The 24,761-nt window shown below is 39.7% G+C and overlaps 1 protein-coding gene and 1 long non-coding RNA gene across 3 annotated transcripts in view; one reads left to right on the top strand and one right to left on the bottom strand.

The window, feature by feature from the left end:
• The window catches only part of LOC133049283 (uncharacterized), a 248,542-nt gene that overhangs the window by 221,340 nt on the left and 2,441 nt on the right, over positions 1 to 24,761 (bottom strand). The gene's annotated exons all lie outside the window — the stretch shown is intronic.
• KLF12 (KLF transcription factor 12) overlaps positions 13,457 to 24,761 on the top strand; it is a 657,687-nt gene continuing 646,382 nt past the window's right edge. The window contains exon 1 of the mRNA XM_061133269.1: positions 13,457 to 13,480. The gene's annotated coding sequence lies outside the window, so the exon portion shown is untranslated. The remainder of the gene's footprint in view (positions 13,481 to 24,761) is intronic.

The following is a 24,761-nucleotide window of genomic DNA, read 5'->3' as shown; positions in this document are numbered from 1 at the left end:
GGGGAAAAAATGAGCCTAAGAAGAAAGAAATATAAATTGCTTATATGGAAAAACAGGGGATATCACTGTATTATTTATAACTTAAAGAATCATGTGTTCATATTTAATAAACTCCAAATAGTCTCATTTTTCAAACAAACAACCTGACATCATTTCACCAGTTGCATCATAGCTATGTGCCACAAAATCCTGAATTCTGTAATGACCACCTAATGATTATTTCTATCTTTAGATTTTTCCAGGCAGGAAAGAAAAAACTAAAATGAGCACTATTTGAAATTATACTAGTAGAATACACCTCTTCCAAAAGGAAAAAGAATACTGAATTTGTGGTTTCCCCAGCTCATTTCACTCAATTGCTTCAATTTATTTTAAAGCAATATGTCTTCCTTCCCTACATCTTAACCTTTCCAGCAAGGAAATGGCTACCCACTCCAGTATTCTTGCCTGTAGAATTCCATGGACAGAGGAGCCTGGTGGGCTGCAGTCCATGGGGTCGCAAAGAGTCTGACATGATTGAGCGACTAACACTTCACACGCTATCCTTTTAAAAACTCACTTTTACCTTTATTCCTTGGCCACACCTGGTTTATCTTGCTCAGAAATCTAAGTACCTGGCATATCAAATTTTTTCTGTCAACAAATCAGACCCCTCTCTTGCCATCAGGAAAATTTTGCTTCTCAAATTACCTGAATTCAACCTGACAAGATTCCTGAATCATTCCCTCTCCCTTCTGGATACACACCTTCATTCTAAGTATTTATTACTGAATTTTTCAAAATATCCCTTATTCTGCTTCCCAACTGGATATAAACATTCAGTGATATTTCTTCCAACTCTTTACTCCAACATTCTCTAAATGCTCTGCCTATGTTCCTTCCTAGGTCGGTGTTAACCCCTGAACCTGATCTTCCTTTCCAGAGCTTCATACCTAAACCTCTGCAATCTTATCTTCAGGCCATCCCGTGAAGAGATATTTCCTTCTCAAATACTTTAATATGACAACTACCTTACTTACAACTTATAATACTTCAGTTTGACAGAGTAGCTCTGCAAGTTCTCAATCCATACAATTATTTTTAAGGTTTCCTACACTGCCCTCCCAATTTGCTCTTCAGTGGCAATTCGAAAGAGTGACTAATGGTTGGTTCCATCAAAGGACTATAGAGAAAGTCTTAATATTATCTAACATGAAGATTTAGCCATTAAACAAATTCTGAATTGAGAATCCATCTATTAATCAGCTATTAAATTGGTGGACATGTAAAATAAATCCCAGGTTAGATAGGAATTTATAAGATGCAAATAATTATAAACAGCCCATAGAAGGTAAAGAAAAGAATATTTCAATTTTCTTTATGACCCTGATTTTTATTTGTGATGCCAATATAAGCAGCAGAAAAATAAACTACAATCCCAGACTCCCTTTAGCTAAGCTTGTCAAGGGACACAGTTCTGGCCAATAAGATGTAAATGGAACTCATCAGAGGGCATTCCAGAAAAGTATTTTTAAAGGAGCTGCCTACACTGGCATGAGTTCTTTGCCCCTCGCCTTTTACCATTCTTTCTGTCTGAAAGGCTGGTTTCCATGCCCATAAGGGCAAGAGCTATCTTATAATAATGAGAAAAAGAGCATATATTCTGGGGGGAAGTTAGAAGGAGACTAGGTCTTTGAATGACATTGTGTATACCATGCTTAGCCTGCCTACTACCAGACTTCTTTCACATAAGAGAAAAATTAACCTCTATGTTTTATGCCACTCTCTTTTAGTTTCCTATAGACAACAGTCTAACACATCCTTAACTGATACAGTTGGTAAAAAGTTTGATATAAAATTTTAAACTAACAAAGAGAGATATTTCAGGAAACAAGGTTCATCGTTGAGAAATTGACTCTTCTTTGGAGCAAAAATTAAATAATTATTATAAATGCAGTTCATTATTTTTTCTTAAGAGGTGTTTCTGCTTCACAAATGTTTATTTTCTGTGATGTGAAAATACAAAATGTGCCTACTATTTTGCTTTTTTACTGTCTATTGTTTATAAGTTTGCTCAGAGAAGAAAAGAAAATGGACTGCTTAGAGTCTTCAGATCAATGTCTAAAGCATACCCTCAGTTCCTATGAAAGCTTTAGTAGCTCTCCTCTATCACTACTTCAGCCTGTCAAGGTACTTGATTGCAAACAATGGAAAGGTACTCTAACTTATGTAAGAAAAATAGGAATTTATTGGAATTATAGCAGGTGTGCAATAGTGTGATTTGTATGAAATACATATTTAATCATCAGATGACCAAAATATATTATCCATATATACTTGGTCTTCATTCAAGGTTCCTGGATCACAGGAATTTCCTTAGTGATGAGAGTCATAAAGATGTCTTATCTCATGCTAATGAGGTGATTTTTGGACCACACCTAAGGATGGGTGCTGTTTGCCATGAGAATTAAAGGATTCAAACTCTCAGCCCCACCCCCCAGCCTCTGGAGAATGAGTCGATCCCTGACGTCAGAGGATTCAAACACTCATGCCAGTGTAATGTGTGTGTGTTAGCGGTAGTTGCTCAATCGTGTCCTACTCTTTGTGACCTGGTGGACCGTAGCCCACCAGGTTCCTTTGTCCATGGAGTTCTCCAGGAAAGAATAATGGAGTGGGTAGCCATTCCCTTCTCCAGGGGATCTTCCCAACCCAGGGATTGAAATCTAGATCTCCTGCATTGCAGGCAGATTCTTTATCGTGCGAATCACCAGGGACCCCCCACCGATGTAATGAAAATTCCATAAAAAACAAAAAGTACTAGGGTTTGGGGGTTGGAGAGAGTGGTACACCCAGAGATTATGGAAGTTCCCGGCCCTTCCCTCATACCTTGCCCTGTGCTTCTTGTTCATTTCACTCTTCCTGAGTTAAATCCTTTCAGAATAAACCAGTAAGACAGTACATCTCTGAGTTCTGTGACAGGCCACTCTAGCAAATGAATCTTACTAACCCGAAGAGAAAGTGGAGGGAACTTCTGATTTATAGCCAGTTGGTTAAAAACACAGGTAACAATTGGACTTGCAATTGGCATGTGAAGTGAGGTGGGGGGTAGGCAGGGAGAGCAGAGAGGACCGAACCCTTAATCTGTGCTATCTGATGCCTTCTCAGGGTAGCTATTGATAGGATCAGAATCAAGTTGAGTTCTAGATACTCTGCTGTGATCTAAGAATTGTTTGTTTTCAGTGTGGGGAAGCCCCCTCCTAACATGTCCTGGAAATTGGTCTCAGAACCACCCCAAAGAGGGCGGCTTACAGAATTGACAAGAAAGCTGAATGCAATGCAATTCTGATCTTAAGAACCTGGACTGAGGCCAAATTTCATGTTTAAGAGCACAGTCCTCTACAAGAATCCCCTCTCTTCACAAGCTCCAAGGTTCTCAGGCCTCCTTCTCCCCAGCTAGCTACAAATTCAGGTTTACCCTATTCCCCCAGGTTAGATAATTCACTGGAATAATGAACAGAACTCAGGAAAGTGTTACGTGTGCATGCATGATAAGTCACTTCTGGTGTGTCTGACTCTTTGCAACCCCATGAACTGTAGCCTGCCAGGCTCCTCTGTCCATGGGGATTCTCCAGGCAAGAATACTGGAGTGGGTAGCCATGCCCTCCTCCAGGGGATCTTCCCGACCCAGGGAATCGAATCTGTGCCTCCTGCAGCTCCTGCATTGCAGGTGGATTCTTTACCACTGAGTCACTGAGGAAGCCTCAGTGAAGTGTCATACTACTTACAAATTCAATTTTATTTTAATTTAAATACAAATCAAGACCAGCTGAATGCACAGATGTTTAATATATGGGATCTGGGAAGATCCAAAACACAAAGCTTTCATGTCCTTAGGATATTTCACACTCCTAGCACATAGCTGTATGGTTACCAACCAAGGAAGTTTACTAGAATTTGAGTGTCCAGGGTTTTTATTGAGGCTTCCTTCCATAGATGTGATTAGTTGCACCATTGCTCATGTGATTGAACTAAATCTTCAGCTCCCCAGCCTCTGTGAAGGTCAGCTGGATACCACATAGCTCAAAGCACTGAATCTCTAATCCCATGGTTGGTCTTTGTGGTCTGAGAGCCTGGTCTATCTCACTAGTGAAACTATCCAAGAGTCTACCATCACTTTCCTTGTTAGTATAAACTACTAGATGTGATCTGAAAGACCAACCATTAATAGCAAAGACACTTCATCACTCAGGAAGTCCAGGGATTTAGAAGTTCCCTCCTAGTAGCCGGGACATAGCCCAGCCAAATTCTGTGTTATACAACATTGAAGAAAATCAGGAAATTTTCTTCAGTAAATCAGCAGGAACCAGGATCACAGTCAAGACCTTTCCACAGGAATGATTGTCTTAGAACACAACTGCCAACTCCACAGACTTGCCTGGAATTCACCAGCATTGCCACAAACAGCATCATCCACGCTAGACCCCATAGCACCAATGACATTCTCAAATTGAATGGATATTGTAGCTCCTTTGCCTCACTTCTAGTTTCAAAGCTCTTCGACATGAGCTTTTCACAATCCAAGTTTAGGTTGTGTGCACACACCCTAGCTTGCAGAGAAAAGGAATATTTATCCCGTGTGAGCTTCTAACGTGGAAGTATATAAACCTTATTTTGAATCTTCAAATAATGGAGATTTTCCCCAACTGAGGAGCTTGGGAACTTGGGCAGCAAAAATATGAAAGTTACCCCTATATTCCACCTTTTCCACTACTTAGCATCCATATACATCCTTCTTCTCCCCAAAATCTACTTCTGTAAAATATTATCTCTTGTATAATTGAAACACACTCTTTTACTCTTACAACATGGAGAACATTCAAAGTCCTATTATATACAAATCCAACTACATGTCTCAGATCCTTGGGTAGCATCCCTTCCTTCTCTAGTTTTGCCTCCATCCCACAGAAATATCCCATATAAATATTGTTCAGCTTCTGGATTATATGTATATATATATACTCACTATATATAATAGTGAGTGCAAATGAGCAGGAAATGAGAAACATTAGTTAATTATATACATATGTAATATACATATAATGTATATAAAATATATAGTCATATATGTGTGTATATATGGAGCAAGAGAGCAAGTAAGATCATATACAAGGGACTGCAGTCCCTGTTTATTCAAAATCATGAAGACAAATAGGCCTTTTCCACTACCTAGTGCATGTTCTCTTTGCCAGCAGCCAGTGCAAAAGCTGGTTGAGTAACTTTGCCCCAGGATACTTCAAACCTTTATTCCTAAGAGCCCTGGGTCTTGGATGGTCCTACTATATATGATTGAACTTGCCTTATATATATATATATATATATATATATATATATATATATATATATATATAAATGAATATACAAAGATCTCCAGCCCTACTCTCAGCTTGGCTGGCTTTGTCCACATTGTTTTTTGCCTCCATTGTGAAGTAATAACCCCATTTTTCCTTTGGTGTCAGGATTAATCATCCAGACAGCCCCATAATCCCTCTTTTCCATACATTCAACTCACAGTGAAGACCAGTGATAGTCTCCAGTTCCAACTCAAAAGAACCCTTATTATGATGCCTTGTAGGTATATTCATCCCTTGTTTACCAAATCCTTGAAGCCAGAAGCCTTGGAAGTTAGCACAGTTTTCTGGAGTACATTATGAGGTGTAATCTTAAGTAACACCAAACACCATCTACTCTTACCCAGACTCATCTATTCCATCTATGAGTTAAAAGGGTCCCCACAGTTCTTTTCAGGTCCCCAAGGTTCTCCTGAAAAGGCATTCCAGTCTCACACACACGATCACTCATCTGGGACTCAAAGGGAGTCTTCCATAGGCCATGCAACCATTCTATAAGTCAGCTGCTTTTGGATGATGGCTATACAATAAAACCAATAATCCCATGAGCAGCAGCACACTGCCTGATTTTACTCACTGAAAACCAATTGTGTGGCCAGAGAAATGTTGAACATAATCTTCTGATGAGGTAAAAAGATTATATGTTAAGTCCACAATCAATGGTGCTTTCAGAAGGAAAGCAACAGGCAGGAAAAGCAAATCTATATACTGAATGTTTGTTGGAAATTGTCCAAAATAGCAACCTGCCAGGACTTCCACCCAGGTCCTCAGCGCTTTGTTCAGGGTGAACAAATTCTACTGGAAAATTGAGCCCTCAGCAATGATGACAGTAAAAGAAGCATTATATAGAGAAGTCCCAATTTTTGGTACATTCATTTCTGTAAATGCCATACTAAATTAAAACCACAAACTTGGTAGTTCATCTCTCATGGTTCAGAGGCCAGAACTTAGAAAGCAGGGTGTCAGTTGGTCCTATTCCTTCCCTCACCTCTTATAACTTCAGGCATCCCCTGGTTTATGGCTACATAACCCCCATCTCTGCCTCTCTATTCACCCAGCCTTCTCTGCGTCTGTGTGTTCTCTCCTCTCCTTCATAAGGACACTTGTCATTGGATTTAGGATCCACTCAGATAATTCAGGGTGATCTCATCTCAAGATCCTTAACTTAATAACATCTGCAAAGACCCTTTCTCAAAACAATCACATTCACAGGTTCTGGGGTTAGGACAAGGATATATTTGAGAAGGGCAATGTTGAGCCCACTATAATAAATTCCATCATTATCACCATTGCTACATCACTCATGAGACCACTAAGTCAGCACTAGTCAGAAGGAGAGGAGCTGACTGACATTTAGAGAGTACACCATCTTATCTATTCTGACCTTTTAGAGATTCTTGATAACCATTTAAATGGCATACTAATATTTTCCCACCTGGAGCCATCCCAAAAGGTTTATCTACATACCTCTAGTAAAACAGTCTTATTACCCTCAAACTCCTAATTGCCTGCTCACACTACTAACCACTATTAGTTTGTGTAATTACTTAACTCAATCCATGACTATTTCTAGGCAAATTAGAGGATGTCATGTCTGACTCTTTACAACCCCACGGATTGCAGCATGCCAGGCTTCCCTGTCCTTCACTATCCCCTGGAGTTTGCTCAAACTCATATCCATTGAGTTGGTAATTCCATCCAATCATCTCATCCTCTGTCGCCCCCTTCTCCTCCTATCCTATATCTTTTCCAGCATCGGTGTCCTCTCCAATGAGTCAGCTCTTCATATCAGGTGGCCAAAGTATTGGAGCTTCAACATCAGTCCTTCCAATGAATATTCAGGGTTGGTTTCCTTTAGGATTGACTGGTTAGATTTCCTTGCTGTCCAAGGGACTCTCAAAAGTCTTCCCCAGCACCACAGTTCAAAAGCATGTATCCCCCCTCTTTAGAAAAACAACTGTAATAAATGATGCAGTATGGTAGAATTAGATCCACCTAATATTGGTTCCAAAACACCAGGAAGAAATGTGTATATGGCTTCTCAAGCTACTAATTAGTCATGGGAACACCTCCGTGAGGTCATTCTCATGGTATAGAGAGGGAAAGCGGTAGAACAGGAAGATATCTACGGGGAGGAGAAACACCCTCCTTGTACAATTCAGCTTATCCATTCAACACTGGTGTGAGTCCATTCCTCATGCAGATGTGAGCCTGAATGTATATTCCACTTGATGGACTACTGCTGGGTATGTCTCACTTCATGATTTGGTGGATAAGCTAATGACCAGTTCATAATGGGAAGCTCAGTTCACAGAATTGGGCTTTGAGGTTCTGCTGAGGTCCAGTAGCAATTCAAGAGGTATTTCTCAAAATAGGAACAGTTACTTGCTGAAAAGCCATAGCTTATATTTCAAGAACGATACTATGAGTCTTACCCCTGAGTTGACTTCTGGGGCTCCATAAAGCACCCCAATCTGCTACAGACAGCTCAGGCTTCATGGATCTGCTGGATCCCATGGGCTGCCTGATAAAACTGGTTGCACTTCAGCCTGGAATGACTGCCAGCGGCAGGACTGATCTGAGTTAGTAAGGGAAAAACATCTGGAACAGCAGCTGCACTTGGAAGCTTCCCCTAATTAAGTTTATGATAATCCCCTCTCATTCTCCAATACCCATTTGTCTTCCCCATCAGCCTAATTGGAGAGTTAAATGGGGCTGTGATAGAAATGACCACTCCCTGGGTGGTAGCACTAATCTCTGGGTTTCCACAGGGATGTGCTTTTTGCTCTTGGTTTACCCTTTCAGTGAGGAAGTTGAGATCTAGGGCTTCCATCATCATTGGTCCTTCCTCTCATAATAACCCATTTTGAGTCAGGATGCCAATGTCAATATCAGGCCATTGCCTGGTATTTTTCCCCAGCATACACTCAGGAAGTGGAGGGAAAATAAGAGGATGTGTCTTCAGGTCCCACTGTGCCCACTGTGTGGTGTACTTGGCTCAAGACTCTATTCATCACCTGACCACCAAAAGCTTCCACTCTGATCATTGAACCACAGTGCCAATTTTCCTTGCCAGGAATGTGCTATTTTGGATCCATTATCCCAAAACAGGGTGAAAGGTCTACTTATATTCCTTTCCTCAGAGTGTACTGACACCATAAAATGACCACAGGTCTAGAAATAGAGATAATGACTATCTCCCTTTTGGTGAGCTCTATGAAGAGACATGGATTTTTTTAATGCAGATTTGTTAGGAAATTTGTGAGTGGCCTATACATTTCCATAGACCCGATGATCAATAAACCAATGTCAAATCCCTTGTGTCTCTATTAGATAAAGCACAACCATCTAGTCTCTGGAGGTTAAGTGCCTGACTTGTCTTCTGCACCTGCCCACCTCCACCATAGGATCTTCCCATCTCCATTGTAAACAGGCAGATCAGTTCAACATTAGTGTCTCCCAGTAAAATCCTTGATCTACACGGAAAACCACAATCATGTTTTTTAATTTAATTTTTATTTTATACTGGCACAGAGTTCATTTCTTTTTTCCATTTTTTATTTAAATATTTTAAAAAATCTTTACCTTGTTGAGTTTCTGCCCTAAAACAATGTAAATCAGCCATAATTATACATACATGCCCTCCCTCCATAACCTCCCTCCCTTCCCTGCATCCCGTCCCTCCAGGTCATCACGGAACATCAAGCTGGTCTCCCTGTGCTACACAGAAACTTCTCATCAGCTGTCTATCTTATATCTGATAGTATGTATACACAATTACACTTTCAAAGTATTTCTCAAGGCTTTCTCTGTGCCTATTTAGGAAGCACAGAAAGTACATAGGATTCATATCATAAATCTAGTTTGTTGATTCCCGTCTATATATTACGGCAAATCATGAATGGCATCTTAATCTTCTTTAGCGTAATCACCATTCAGTACAACTTTCTGTCAGTCAACCTACCTAGGAATTAAAATTAATTTGCCTTCGCAATGAATTCAGATAATTGCACGTATGATTTTATAAAAATCAGTTTAATGTAAAACTATAGTTTTTCACTCTTTAGCATGTTTGGGATTTAGTCCTATGTATCTCTCCTTTGTATATTATAATATAAATTGCTAAATATACTTATTTTATTGTATAAATATATGACTATGGTAAACAACATAATTGAGTATTCAGATAACAACCCTCGTTATCAATTTGAGATAAACATTATGGAAAAGAAGCTGAGGACCCGAGGAGAACAGACTCAATCAAGAAAGGGAGGACTGGCTCACCAAGACTAAGAAAAGAATCTCCATGAACTGCTTGGGTTGCGTCCACTAGCAGGAGAAGCTTAAAATATTTGGGGTTTGTGGATAATCCAAGTCCTTCAAACCCTCCCATGGTTTTTATTTCAATGTTCTGGGGCTTACTCTGTTTCACTAAATACTTTAACCTTTTCCAGAAGATACCTGGAGAGAGGGCATAGTAAATAATGTGTTAACTTAACAATCCATGGTCAGCCTGTTCCTTTGTTTGTTGGGTAGCTTAGCTTTGCAGCTGTAAGGGTCAAAAGATTCTACCAGGATCATCAAGTAGAGTCTCCTGGGTTTAAGTTGGTGACTTGAGTTTCATATTTAATCTTGTAATTCTCTTTTTTAAAAAAAAAGAAAGAAAAAGTAGTCATTCCCACTCCCACTTGAATTCCTTCATGCTGTTATGTAATAGCAATAGGTTGACACTCAAAGCCATATTTTCAATGTGCACGTGATTCCAAGTGATTGCGGGAAAAGAAACTGTTTCACCACTGCTCACCATGATCTCTCACCTTTCTATCACTGACAAAGACTGCACTTTCACTAATTTTAGCCTGATTATGACAGGTAAAAGCCCCAGATTTCCTTTTTATCAGAGGCCTAATGCAATAATCTACTCCTGGAAACAGATTCCATATCAGTCAAGGCTTTTGATTGCCCAAAAGTACAAGTATATGTATTTGTTAATATATAATATTTACATGTTATTTAAAGATGGAGACTTATATACAGCCTCCTACATGATATTTTGCCCCTTTATGACTTCCTTTATTATCTTTTTTTAATTTGGATAATATTCCAAAAAAGCTAGCATGTTTCTACCCAATCTAGTAGGGGCAAATGAACTCTCCTATCATACTAGATTGAATGCTTAAGCCAAAGTACTTTTTATTTTTATTTTTTTTTAATTTATGCTCTGCTGAGTAAATATCTACATATATATTTATTAAAGAAATTTAGTCCATAAGCAGATAAAATAATATAGATATAAAGATAATGTTCTTCTGTTCTATTCTCTAATTGTATTATCTTGCCAAGAAAACATAGCACATTTAAGAGTAATTTTCTTTGATAGTGATTACTGAGATTATTCTGTTAAACACTAGATCTTTTCAAAAGTGTCTCTGTTATTTTAATGTATATTGATTTAAACTGATCAACATGTTTTGCATTTTCAAAAATTTAGTTTGCTTTGCTCCATCCTCTATTTTTTTTTACAGAATTAATGACTGCAAATCTTGTGCTTGCTTCTGCTCCTTAGACTAATTTATTTTTCTTAGTGTGTCTTATTAAGACCAATTGGCACACATATCCCAATATTTTTATCTTCCCAAGCATTCCCTGCACATTCAGAATCAGTGTCTATTTTCAGTAACTTCATTATCCTTCCTAATCACAGGATATATTTCTTCACTGTCTTTCTATTTGAAACCCGATTTTATTATTCAGACTCTCTCCTGCAATTAATTTACTCTAGTTGAATTTTTGCTGTACTTCACCTGGGGAGAGCAGCATGCCTTTGGTGGGCCAAGTTAGCTCTTACCGAAGCATGCAGTGTGGGGCCTTGGAGTCATCAAGTTAATTTATTTACAAACATATTAAGCTCCTACTGTATGAAGTGCATTGCGTAGAGCACTCCAGAGGGAATACAAGAGAAATAATCTCCACTTTAGATTTATAATAGATTTATAAATTCATGAGGAAAACACCCAGAAGTCAAATCAATTCTTCTTTAACATGTGAATCAGCCCCGAGTGGACTAGTTTCTTCATACAGTGATTTAGCAAATTTTAATCCATGCCTACTATGTGCCAGTCACTAGGTCTGATTCTAGGAATGCAGTAAAACCGCGGTACCTGGTCTCATGGACTTTGAAGCAAACTCTGGAAGGCCGGTGGTGAACAGAAATAATCGATTACAAAGAACAAGCATGGAATTATCTGGGAGCAGGCAATATGGAAATCTAATCTAATCACGGGGCACCAGAAAGACTTCCTTGAATTAATAATGGGCTTCCCTGGTGGCTCAGTCAGTAAAGAATTTAAAAATTTAAATTAAATTGCAATGCTGGAGACCTGGGTTCGATTCCTGGGTCGGGAAGATCCCCTGGAGAAGGAAATGGCAACCCATTCCAGTATTCTTGCCTGGAGAATCCCATAAACAGAGGAACCTGGCAGGCTACAGTCCATGGGGTCGCAAGAGCTGGACGTAACTTAGCGACTAAACCATCACCACCACACTAAAAAGATGAATAACGTTAGATAGGTAAAGGGGAAGAAGTAGAATACAAGGGCTGAGAGGGTATTGACCAAAGGATTTACTGCAGAGGCCTTTGGAAAGAGAGAACCCCTGAGATGGTATGTAAATCAATCTGAAAAGAATTATAAAGCATTAGCTATGTTCTTTGTAAAAAACTTTCTGTGTACTGGAAAGGACACAGATTCATGTAAACCATTGATGAACACATTCCAAGTGGAAAGAATAGCTTAACAAAGAATGAAAGGCAAAATCACGTGTGTAGACTGGCTTGATCACGGAAGGAAAGCTGAGGAGTAGCGTGAAATGAGGTTGCATAGAGACGAGGAAAGTCAGCAGAACACTCAATATCTAAGGAGATGTTCTAGACTATAAATATAAACTAAATGAGAGTAAGGAGAATTAGAGGCTAGAAGATAAATCTTTGGAGCAAGAGGAGTCTTCTTGTCTGGATGAGGGGGGCACAGCACATGCCATTGGTGCCCTCCCCAAATCACGTTGGCATCACCAGTCCTGTCTCCACACTCACCACCTGCCTCCTACACAAGCATCTGTGACTCTCCACCCTCAGGCTTTCTGTAGCCAAGGGAGATGCCCTGGCCTATCCAGAGAGCAAGCAGGACTTCTGGAGGAGTTCAGGCTTGTAAGAAGGACAGGATAGAAATACAGTACATCAATACCCTGGTTCTCTCATCCCAGCAGAGAGGGAAACTCTGATGCAGGTTCTCCACCTTCCAAACGTCCCAGCAGGATGGCACATTGAATGTCTTTCTTCTCTTCTCCATGTTACTCCTCTACTCTCCTATCAATCTTCCTGGGACCACCTCCAAGTAAACTACTTCCATGAAATCCTCATCTCATGGCCCACTTATGGGGGAACTCAAAGTTAGCAATTAGTTCTTGGGGAAGTTGAGAAAGAAGAAGGAGTGTTTGGGCATGGTGATAAAGAGATGATCCCTTATTGGGTATCTAATCCATGAATTGGGCTTCCCTGGTGGCTCAGTGGTAAGGAATTCACCTTTGATGCAGGAGATGTGGGCTCAATCCCTGGGTCAGGAAGATCCCTTGTAGAAGGAATTGGCAACCCACTCCAGTATTCTTGCCTGGAGAATCTCCATGGACAGAGGAGCCTGGTGGGGTACAGTCTATGGGGTCGCAATGCAGTTGGACAGGACTTACGGATTGAGCAGCCACCACTTATGAATTACTTGCCCATCCCTATAACCTGTAGCCAACTCCATATTCTCCTAGTAACAAAGATAGATCTTCTAAATTGCACTGTTTATCCAGATCCAGAGTTGCAGATCACCAATGCTAACAGGGACAAAGAGACAGGGTCTTTCACTTACACAAATCAACCAAAGTATTGTAATATAATGCAGTATAATATTTAATGTCTTACCTAAGTGTGTCCCAGCTACTGATCTCAGTTTGTTTTGGTTACCATCCCACAGAGAACAAGTACCCATGGAACCAGGACATCTCTGCATTAATAAGGAACTAAAAGACACTTAGCTGGAGCCCTCCTACAGGTAAGGCAGATGAGGTGCAAAGAAGAGAAATGACTTTGATAAAGTCAAACAGTCAGTGAGTGGAGGCCTGCAAATAAGACCTAGTTTTTGTCGTTCGGTTGAGTGCATGCAACCCCACAGTAGTCTGCCAGTTGGGGGAGTGAAGGGGAAACCTTCAAACATAAGAAGAAACTGTTGTTTTAGCATATATATGGTAACAGACTAGACAAACAGAAGGCAGTTGCTCTTAGTGCTCATAAAAGAGCAGACTTTAGACAGAAAAATGATAACTCATAAAATTCTAAAACTTCTTCTTTTGCCACATATGTTTTTATTTCCCCCTGAACTGAAAGATAATACAAGTTAATGTGTAAAAACAGCAGTTCAGTACCCTCAGGTAATGATAAGATATGTATCTAAGTGACCTTGGTTATTTAATACAAACCAGACTGTTCAACTGGAACAGAGAGTAGCTGTTAGTTACTTATCAGAACACCCCCACCACCAGCGCTCAGAAATGAAAATCCAAAAGGGAAGAATGGGATCGAGCTGAACTCATCTAGAAAAAGGCAACCAAGGAACCCAATGTCGCCCTGGAGTTTCAGCAGCTATCAGTACGGTCACTTTGTGGAAACTAACTTGGGTCCACAAAACAAGACCTCCAAGTATATCATCTTTATTAGCCTGTAACTAGAATTGATTTCCGTAACAAACTCACAGTCTCCCAGGTGACAAAACTTAATTTCCATCCAATTATGACCTTCTGCCAGGGTTGCATCTAAGTTTCTAGAGGCCATTATGGAGGGTGGGGGCGGGGAGGGTGGTGTGGGGTTGATCTGACAAAGTCCCAGAGCATCACTGGAAGTTGAGGGGCTGGTAAGATTTGTTTTTGTTGCTTAGTCACTCAGTCGTGTCTGACTCTTTGCGACCCCATGGGCTGCAGCACACCAGGTTTCCCTGTCAATCACCAACACCTGGAGCTTGCTCAAACTCTTAAGTCGGTGATGCCATCCAACCATCTCATCCTCTGCCCTCCCCTTCTCCTCCTGCCTCCTACCTTTCCCAGTATCAGGGTCTTTTCCAATGAGTCAGTTCTTCGCATTAGGTGGCCAAAGTATTGGAGCTTCAACTTCAGTATCAGTCCTCAATGAATATTCAGGGTTGATTTCCTTTAGGATGGACTGATTTGATCTCCTTGCAGTCCAAGGGACTCTGCTTTGGATCTTACTTATTGATCCACACATTTTCCTACATCTGCCTCATACTCACATGAGACCTGCCAGCATCCTGCACACATTTGCATCACTCTGGGCTGCAAGGGAAAGTGGTCTGCCTTCCTCACACCACGATTTATTTAAGTCATATGTTTGGAATTGTTTTTGCTTTATTTCATTTATTTTTCTTGTTTTTAGCCACTGGGCCATACTGATTCCAGTGTTAGTCATTATCAGAGACTTGAGCCAAGTGTACTTTAAACTTGAAGCTCTTCATTCTTAATTTCTTGACATGAACTGGGTAACTTCTCAGTCGATGATGACATTAGATTGGAACCAAAGAAAACTTTATTTGAAATGTATGGAAATACATGGAGAGCGTGGGAGCCTAGGGAGCTGATGCAGGTCCACCCTCCCTGAACACTGCTTGTGAGGTTTCTTGGGCTCCAGAGCCACGCTGCTTTCCCCAGCCCTCCTCAGCGAAGGTGGCACAGACTCTGCTCTGTCTCAGGTTTCCAACCTCTTCAGGTCCCGGGCCTCTGGCCAAGGAGGACAGAAGCAGGAGGATTTCCAGGGAACAAGCCAAGCTCTATGCTCTTACCTCCCCTGGGCCACACGCCTTCCCCTGTCTAGACTCTCTAATTGGGAAACTAACCCTGACTGATTAAAACTTCTCTCAGATTTTGCCTTGTATCTTGATGTTACCTTTTGAAAATCCCAAAATCCAAACTTTTCACTTTATTTTTTCTCTGTTGTTCGGTGCCTCATGGACTAGTGGCTTGAATAGAGAAAGGATCAAGAAATAGCAAATGCAATGCCCCAGAAAGTGAGGATTGATCACCAACAATCATATATAAAAATATGTGTCCAGTGACACCAATAGCAGTTTTAATCCTCATTCTTCCTTTTCATATGTAATATAAAATTTAAAGGGCTTCCCCAGAGGCTCAGCTGTAAAGAATCCACCTGCAATGCAGGAGATGCTGGTTTGATACCTGGGTGGGGACAATCCCCTGGAGAAGGGTGAGGCAACCCACTCCAGTATTCTTGCCTGAAGAATCCCATGGACAGAGGAGCCTGGAGGGCTATGGTCCATTGGGTCACAAAGAATCGGACACGACTGTAACGACTGAACATGCACACATAAAATTTTAAATGTGATGAAAATTGAGACTGCTGAATGACAGTGAGTTTCTTTGTAATTCCTAGACCATTTCCAAAACAGTATGGCAATAATTAGGAATACCTTAGAGAAAATCACTACTCAGAATTTTCCACTGATGAAAGAGAAGCTTCATGCTGATAAACCTACCTCCCCGTCCCCCACCTCACCTCCACCAATGAGCAGACACACTGGCTCTCCTCCATTTCAACCAGCAACTAAAGGCCTTCTGATCCCACCCACTGTGATTTACCCATTGGGTTGAGTGGCCCTTGTTGGTTATTTCAGTAGGATTGTTTTACTGCAGTGATCTTTAATATAGTCTCACCCAAATCCACATTGGTCCTCATCTCTTCATCGTCACAAAAAGATGAGAAGGGCAAGTTTCAGCCTCTTCCTTTGTGATGTACAGGACCCAAAACCATGAAGCAAGGCATTGACAAATCTTGGACTAGAGTCCAGACATCTTTATTTAAGTCATATGTTCAGAGGGGTTATTTTTGCTTTGTTTTGTTTATTTTTCTTCTTGTTTTTAGCCACTGGGCCATGTTGATTCCAGTGTTAGTCATTATCAGAGACTTGAGCCAAGTGTACCTTAAATTGAAACTGTTCATTTTTTTATTTCTTGGCATGAACTTGGTAACTTCTCAGTTCAGTTCAATTCAGTTCAGTCACTCAGTCATGTTCGACTCTGCAACCCCATGGACTGCAGCATGCCAGGCTTCCCTGTACATCACCTCCCTGAGCTTACTCAAACTCATGTCCATCGGGTCAGTGATGCCATCCAACCATCTCATCCTCTGTCTTCCCCTTCTCCTCCCACCTTGAATCTTTCCCAGCATCAGGGTCTCTTCTAGTGAGTCAGTTCTTCACATCTGGTGGCCCAAGTATTGGAGTTTCGGTTTCAGCATCAGTCCTTCCAATGAATATTCAGGACTTATTTCCTTTAGGATGGACAGGTTGGATCTCCTTGCAGTCCAAGGGACTCTCAAGAGTCTTCTCTGATACCTCAGTTCAAAAGCATCAATTCTTTGGTGTTCAGCTTTCTTATAGTCCAACTCTCACATTCATACAAGACCACTGGAAAAACCATAGCCATGACTAGACAGATGTAGTCAAAGCTAGATGTTCTCTGCTTTTTAATATGCTGTCTAGGTTGGTCATAGCTTTTCTTCCAAGGAGCAAGCGCCTTTTAATTTCATGACTGCAGTCACCATCTACAGTGATTTTGGAGTCCAAAATAATAAAGTCTGTCACTGTTTCTATTGTTTCCCCATCTATTTTTCATGAAGTGATTGGACCGGATGCCATGATCTTAGTTTTCTGAATGTTGAGTTTTAAGCCAGCTTTTTCACTCTCCTCTTTCACTTTCATCAAGAGGCTCTTTAGTTCTTCTTAGCTTTCTGCTATAACTTCTCAGTAGATGGTGACATTAGATTGGAACCTATGAAAACTTTATTTGAAATTTATGGAAATACATGTTTCTCCTCAATATGTAGCAGCAGTCACTAGATAGAGTTACTTCTCCTGTATATACATATATATAAAAAACAGTCTTTTTTAGCAAAAAAAAAAAAAGACTTTTTCTTTAGTTTTTTTGCATTGTACTTTTGTGTTTTTTTTAACCTTATTGAAGTATAATTAATTTACAATGCTGCATTTATTTTTGCTGAGCAAAGTGATTTGATTATACATATACATATATATACATATGTACTCTTTTTCATGTTCTTTTCCATGTGGTTTATTACAGGGTATTGAACGTAGTTCCCTGTGCTATACACTAGGACCTTGCTGTTTTTCGATTCTATATATAGTAGTTTCCATCTGCCAACCCCAAGCTCCCAATCCTTCCTTCCCCTACTGTGCCTCCCCCTTGGCAACCATAAGTCTATTCTCTTTGTGAGCCTGTTTCTGTTTCATAGATAGGTTCATTTGTGGTGTATTTTAGATTCTACATATAAGTTATATCATACGGTACTTGTCTTTCTCTTTCTGATTTACTTCACTTAGTGTGATAATCCCTGTCCATCTATGTTGCTGCAAATGGCATTAATGAAAGGGTTTCTTAGAAAATACTTTCTAGACTAGGGACACAATTTTAATTAAATAGAAGCCATTAGATAAAATAGAAGCTACAGACAACTGCTCTGTGGATGTTCTTCTGAGGTCAGAAATAATTTGATCAAACACCTTCCTGAAATTATGTCTGTGTGGAATCTCACTATATCATGCAATTGAAATTCAAAGGAAACTCTGATGAGTAACCTGCTACTAAATGATACAATGTAAAATTTAGATGCCAAAAAATTGATAAGCAATTAAAAACTCAGCTAGTCTTCATACCTTAAGCAAATGAATATATTTCAAAAACTATGATAATTCTCATTATTAATCTCAAACTTATACTTTAGAACACTCAATGCACCAAGTGAATTTTTTTTTCCTTTGTGCCCAAACACCATTCCATTTAACCTGGAAAAAATTTCATTATCTCTTATTAACCTGTATTTATGGAGCACCTACTTGGAACAAGTTACCATGCTAAGCATTATGGATATTTTAAAGGGATAATAAAAAGTGTCCCTTTCTTAAAGTAGTTTACTAGATACTTGTTACAGAAGATGTGCTTTTAAAAAATACTGTATTTCTAAAAATAAGTTCTCGATATTAACAAAATCATCTTGATAGACTAATCTCTCCTGGTGTTCCTCTCCTCTGGCAAACAATCCAGTGCCTGCATTATGAATGGGGAAACTATTCTCCATTTAGCTTGATGGCCTAGTCTTGGCCATCTTACCTTTTGTTTGATTACTCATAGAATACCTGAAGTAAAGCCTGTATATTGATTTATTTTAAAAATATGTATTTATTTGCCTGCGCCAGGTCTTAGTGGGGGCAGGCAGGCTCTTCGATCTTTGTGGCGGCACTCAGGGTCTTCTTTGGCATGTGGGATCTAGTTCCCTGACCAGGGATCAAACCTGGGCCCCCTGCATTGGGATCTCAGAGTCTTAGCCACTGGACCACCAGGAAAGTCCCAAGCCTATATATTTAAATGTGGTTAATTAGCAGTTAAAGGAAAACAAAAGACAAAATAAACGCACACACCATGGCACAAGATCATGGGCTCTAGGATGTGTATGTATTTATCTTCAGCTTGGGCGCCTCCTCTTGGCTGCTCTTACTCTCATTTCATCTGGAAGAGGCTGCCTTCAAACTTCACCACCTTGGGATCACCCTCAAGGACTTCTAGATTTAGCAGACTATGAGCAGAATGATCGTGATCATGGGTTTTGAAGTCTCACAGATATGAGTTCAAATCCCGATTTGGCTACACACCTGCGTAGATTGAAACCAGTAGCTATGTACTATCTTTAGGACGATAGCATTAATAACGCCTTCTTCGTCGGGTTGTTTTTGGAATCAGAAGAAATAGCAAGTACTTAGCACACTGCCCAGCTTAAGTGCACAATACATGGCAAGTATTATCATGATCAAAATAGTAATGATCATTTAAAACCCCTAAAAAATAGCAAGACCCAGAGTGAATGGAGTTCCCTCTCTATTTAACTAAAGCCTGCATCTCAGTTTTCCTTTTCTGTCTCAGAAGCTGCCTCATCTTAACAGCACCAGCAAAGTCCACTCCCATGGAGAAAAACTTTGCATGCCGTACCAGTACACGTAAACAGGACAATTCACTCAATAAAATACACCAAACACACAGTCATGCATGACACATACATAAACTGATCAGAATTACTTTAGTTACAAATGCATAAAAGGATGAACAATAATTACAGGAGATAGTTCAAGGCTCCAAATGATTAATTTGCAAACATAAAGCATATAAATGACAAAGAGACAAATGTAGATAAATGTTATGCTTTTGAAAAAGACTCTTTGTTCAAGTAAGTTTCAGAAACCCTGATTTTTAAAAAGTTAAGTTTATTAATGCAAGGCTAAGCATAATCAATAACAAGTCATGGAGCTTAAATAGTGAATATATAATTGGTACTATTTCCCTAATTTATGAATCTGAATTTTCAGAAACATGTCAATCTTTTTCTACAGTGGCGGGGATAGTTTAAGAGCCAGTTTTCTATGGAACATTGGGAATGACTGGTAAATTCGAAAAAGCTTTGTTATTCTAGAAGACAGATAGCTCTATGGGCTCTAAGAGGCTGGCAAGTTTTAATGGGAAAGAGATTTAATCTCTTTGAAGAATGGATAGGATAAAGCATTCAATTCCTATTAAGAGGAAAAATAAACTGATAGGTAGCTACTTAAAGATATTTTTACAAGTTCACTTATTTACATCTTTCCATTTTCGCTCACTCATAACTTTAATAGCCACGAAGGATTTGAGGTGGTTCCCGACACATGTTTACACCTCCCGTCCACTAATCCCACTTCAAAATACTCCTTTCTCTGGTGCGATGCTCTGTGGTTTATGACTTCTTCATCTGCAGAGTTCAGGAAATATAATGTGCCTAAGAATGGTGGGGGTTGGGGTAGCAGTCTTGTCAGTGACACTGCTTCTCAGCCCAAACACAGATTCTTGCACTTTAACAAGCATCTCAGGTGACTCCAGGAAGGTAATGCAAGACTATAGTTTTTGAATGTGGTTTTAGATTAATGTTACTTAGAAAAAAATGTCTAATCACAAAGGTTGATCTCTAATCACACTCTAAAAACAGAGATATTTCTCTGGATAGATGATGATGATACACAGATGAAAGATGGATCCCAACAGTCTTTTAAATTGAAATATGCTTGATGCACAATATTATATGTTATAGGTATACAATATAGTGATACACAATTTATAGGTTACACTCCATTTATAGTTGTGGAGTCATGTTGAGGTTTGACAGAAAACAACAAAGTTCTGTAAAGCAATTATCCTTCAATTAAAAAATAACTAAATTTATAAAAATGTTAGCTATATTCCCTGTTTTGTATCTTAGTAGCTTATTTTGTAATTAAGAGTTTGTGTCTCTTAATCCCCCAACTCTAAATTGTCCTTCCCCTTTTCGCTCTCCCACTGTAACTACTAGTTTGTTCTCTATATTTGTGAATCTGCTTCTTTTTGATATCTTTGTTAGTTTTTTGCATTTTTTAGATTCAACATATAAGTGATATAATAAAAGCTATGGATGCAAAGAGTGTTAAAAATGAAAAGTATGAATAGGAATAATTGAAACTAGAGATTTCTCATTCTATGCTGGAATAAATCGATTCCAGCAGGAATATGACTCATACTTTTAACTTATTTAGAACTCTGGGCCAGGAAGAATAACTCTACCCAGCCCTTGAGTTCAAGTGTGCAGTGTGTGGTTTTTCTTGAGAGTATCTTCCTCAAGGTGGGAAATCAGGAACCTGATTCTGAACACCAGCCAGAAAGTCAGGAGCTGGGCCTTTCTCACCTGGCAGGGGAGAGTAGGAAGATGGGAGAGGATAGAAAAATTTTAATCTCCAAGGAGAAGGAGGCAGGAAGTAGGGAGCAATGCATTAGGAACTTAGCCAAGCAGACTGTGGTTTTGGGCAGGGACCCAGTCACAATGAAGTTCCGGAAAGTAAAAACCCACACTACAAAAAGCAAAAATTAGAATGTCAAAGATGAAGATTACAAGGAAAGCCTCAGTTTAGTGAACACTTGGATACTTAGGTAATTTATCTAGAGAGGTCAGATGCCAGGCTGAGGTCTATAGTGAAGAAGCATTCCTCAGACTTGTACCTAAGGCATTATCAGTGTAGCAAGCAGGTATGGCTATATCCAGGAGACAGAGATTCTGCGTACTGTTGGGAAGAACTGGGTAAGGCTGGGATCAACTTTCATTGGTGGTATTAAAACAGCAACACTTTTCATTAATTATTCTTTGAATGTTGACATGTTTTCTCTATCACTTTTGGCACATCTTCTTCTCACTGCTCTTTGAGCGTAGTGACTAATGCACATAATGGTGAGAAGAAAAACATAAAACCCAGCAGTGCTGGGTTCATTTTTATTGCAGTCTTGATATTTTCTGAAGTTTGATGTAATAAGATCGTCAGTCCCTGGTGTGTTAGGCATGATGAGAGCCTGACAGACGTAGCACAGTATTTGAGTCACCAGAGTTTCTGCTCTCAGAAAAGGGCTTAAGCTCCTTCTCTGGGAGGCCAGCTCTGGTCTGCTTTGCCCTCATTTCTTCTTCTCTGTGGCATTCTTCAGCACTTCTTTTAGTGGTCTCTGAGGGTTCTAACCTTTCTCTTTTTCCATACTCCCACCCCCAGCTTCCCATCCCTCCTAAGTCCTGCCCAGTTCCCTTCTGGTACCTCCTGCTTTTCACTTGCTGGTTCTTCTTTATTTTTTTTCACCTGCCGGTTCTTGTCTGCATCCCATCTACTCGTGACCTCGCAGACATCCCTGTCCATGATTTTCAGATCTCTCTGGAATAGTTTGACATTTCTGTCATTGAAATTTCTTACTATCTAAGCACAAAGAAAACAGATCTCCTCCTTTTTCCAGGCACACTCTGTGATTTTAAAACTCCTTGTCTTCATCAGACTCATTTTTTGACAGGCTAATCCTGCCCCGAGCTAGTCAACATTCTCTCTCAAAGCATGGTTTCCTTCACAGATGCATTCATTTATTCATCTATTTTCTTGAGAGATGGCTGGTCTATAACAATGTATAGTTTCAGGTATACAACATAATGGGCTTCCCAGGGGGGTTAGTGGGTAAAGAATCCACCTGCAATGTAGGAGATGCATGCAGACATGAGTTCTATCTCTGGGTTAGGAAGATCCCCTGGAGGAGGGCATGGCAAACCACTCAGTATTCTTGCCTAGAGTATCCCATGGACAGAGGAGCCTGGCAGGCCACAGTCTGTAGGGTCACCAAAGAGTTAACACACCTGAAGTGACTGAGCACGCATGCAACATAATGATTCATATTTCTTTGTATTGCAAAATGGTCACCACAATAACATCGGTCACTACACATAGTTACAATTTTCTTCTCTTTTTTGTGATGAGGACTTTAAAGATCTACTCTCTTAGTGACTTTCGAGTATACCATACAGTATTGTTCATTAGTACCATCATGCTATACATTATGTTTCCAGGACTTATTTATTTTATAACTGGAAGTTTGGTGTACCTATTTGTCATTTTGGTTTTGTATTCACTTGGGTCTCTCTATCTTTTGCATTACCTCCCACTCTTTTTCTCCAAACTTACCTCAGTACCTCAGACATATGTCATTAATATGTCTCAAATAAGTCTCATTACTGAGCCCCAGATCAAGTAGTTCCAGCAAGGCTATTATGGTTAAAAAGTTGGAGACCATTAACTGACATGATTACCAAAGAGAGAGCTTGACCTCACTGGGTGGAACAACCACCCTGCCCCTTCTCCAGCCTCAGAGAGACTCTCCCAGTGATGCCTCAAGAATGACGAACTTTCAGAAAGTATCTACTGACTCCACCAAAACAATCAGGGAATAATTGCAGAATCTCCTCTTTATGATATTCATATCCAAAAAAATTCTCCAAGGAACCCATAAAGAATTTCCCAGTCAAGTACTCCTCAAAAGGATAGCAACAAATAAATCTAAGTATTTTCTATGTAATATTAAAGCAAAAAATTTATCAGCACTTTCAGTTTTCATATTTTTTCCAAATATAATTATGGTTCATGAAAAGCAAATCTTAAAAATAAGAAAGCATGTTGTTTTTTCTAATTCTCACCTACCATGTTCAAACTCCTCCTTCTCTACCCCAATTCCCACCTAAACCCACCCCAGGCCCAAGCTGTGGGGAGAAATCCTTGAGAAACCTCATGGTCCAGACTCATTTATTAACAATTTATCAGGGCCTGGCTCTATGATCTCTTTTCAGCAAACATTTTTTGTATTAGGATGTGTCTGTGTCTGAGTGTGTGTGTGTGTGTTTGTGTGTGTGTGTGTGTAAGAGAGACACACAGATAGAGAGAGATGCCCAGCCTTTAAAGCACTTGCTATGCAGTAGAAATACAAGAGTTGACATTTTCTGAAGGATCAAATATTTGCTATTCATGGTGCAAAGTTATTTATATCCATTATGTCATAATCTTTGTAGCTTTTTCATATTATTATTCCCACTTTAGAAATTAAAAATATAACAGCCTGAGACTGAGAAAAACTAAATAACTTGCACCATCATACAGCAAATTTCAGGGAGTGGTTTTGTTTCAGACCCTCGTTTGCCTAGATTTTCTCAAACAGCACACTTGTCCACCACCATTTCCCATCTTTTGAATTCACCCTCTAGGATGGACTATTCCATAATCTCCAGCCTCCCTGAAACTGACAGTTCACTGATCCTATTTTTTTTTCACACACACCCCCACACACCCCTTCCCTCTTTACCCAGCTTAAAATCCATGATCCACCTGGAACACTCCTCAGCACACACCTTCAATACCTGTGTGGTTTGTCTCCTTTGCAGCTCACTTTGCAAAACCCCAACCCTAGTTAAACCCAACCCTCCATCACCTCTGTGTCTGCTGCCTCCCAGCTGCTCAAGGCAAAGAGAAACAAAAAGCCAGGAAGACAGGTTTTTTATGAGACAAAAACTATGTCAGCCCTTATGGCAGGCATTTCGACAGTTGTTCCAACTTGTGTCTAAATGACTGGCCAGAACATCAAACTGAATAAGTCCCACAATTTCTAAATGCTTTCCAAGACGAAGCTTGCCTTAGATGTTACTAATCATTGGATGAAATTGTATTCATCGGTGAGGGCTATTTCTCCTACTTTCCTTAAGCTCTCTTTTTCTTCCTAGTAACATATGAAGCCTACTTTTAGAGCCAATGTGGTCACCTTCACTAAGTTAATTTTTTTAAAAAAGATACTCAAATAGCTACTACAGAAGCATGAATAGTTTTTTCTGATCAACAGTGTTGC

This window comes from Dama dama, chromosome 30 (genome assembly GCF_033118175.1).
Source record: "Dama dama isolate Ldn47 chromosome 30, ASM3311817v1, whole genome shotgun sequence".
In the NCBI taxonomy this organism is placed as follows: Eukaryota; Metazoa; Chordata; class Mammalia; order Artiodactyla; family Cervidae; genus Dama; species Dama dama.
The sequence above is the reverse complement of the archived record's forward strand: the minus strand, read 5'-3'. Positions and strand labels throughout refer to the sequence as shown.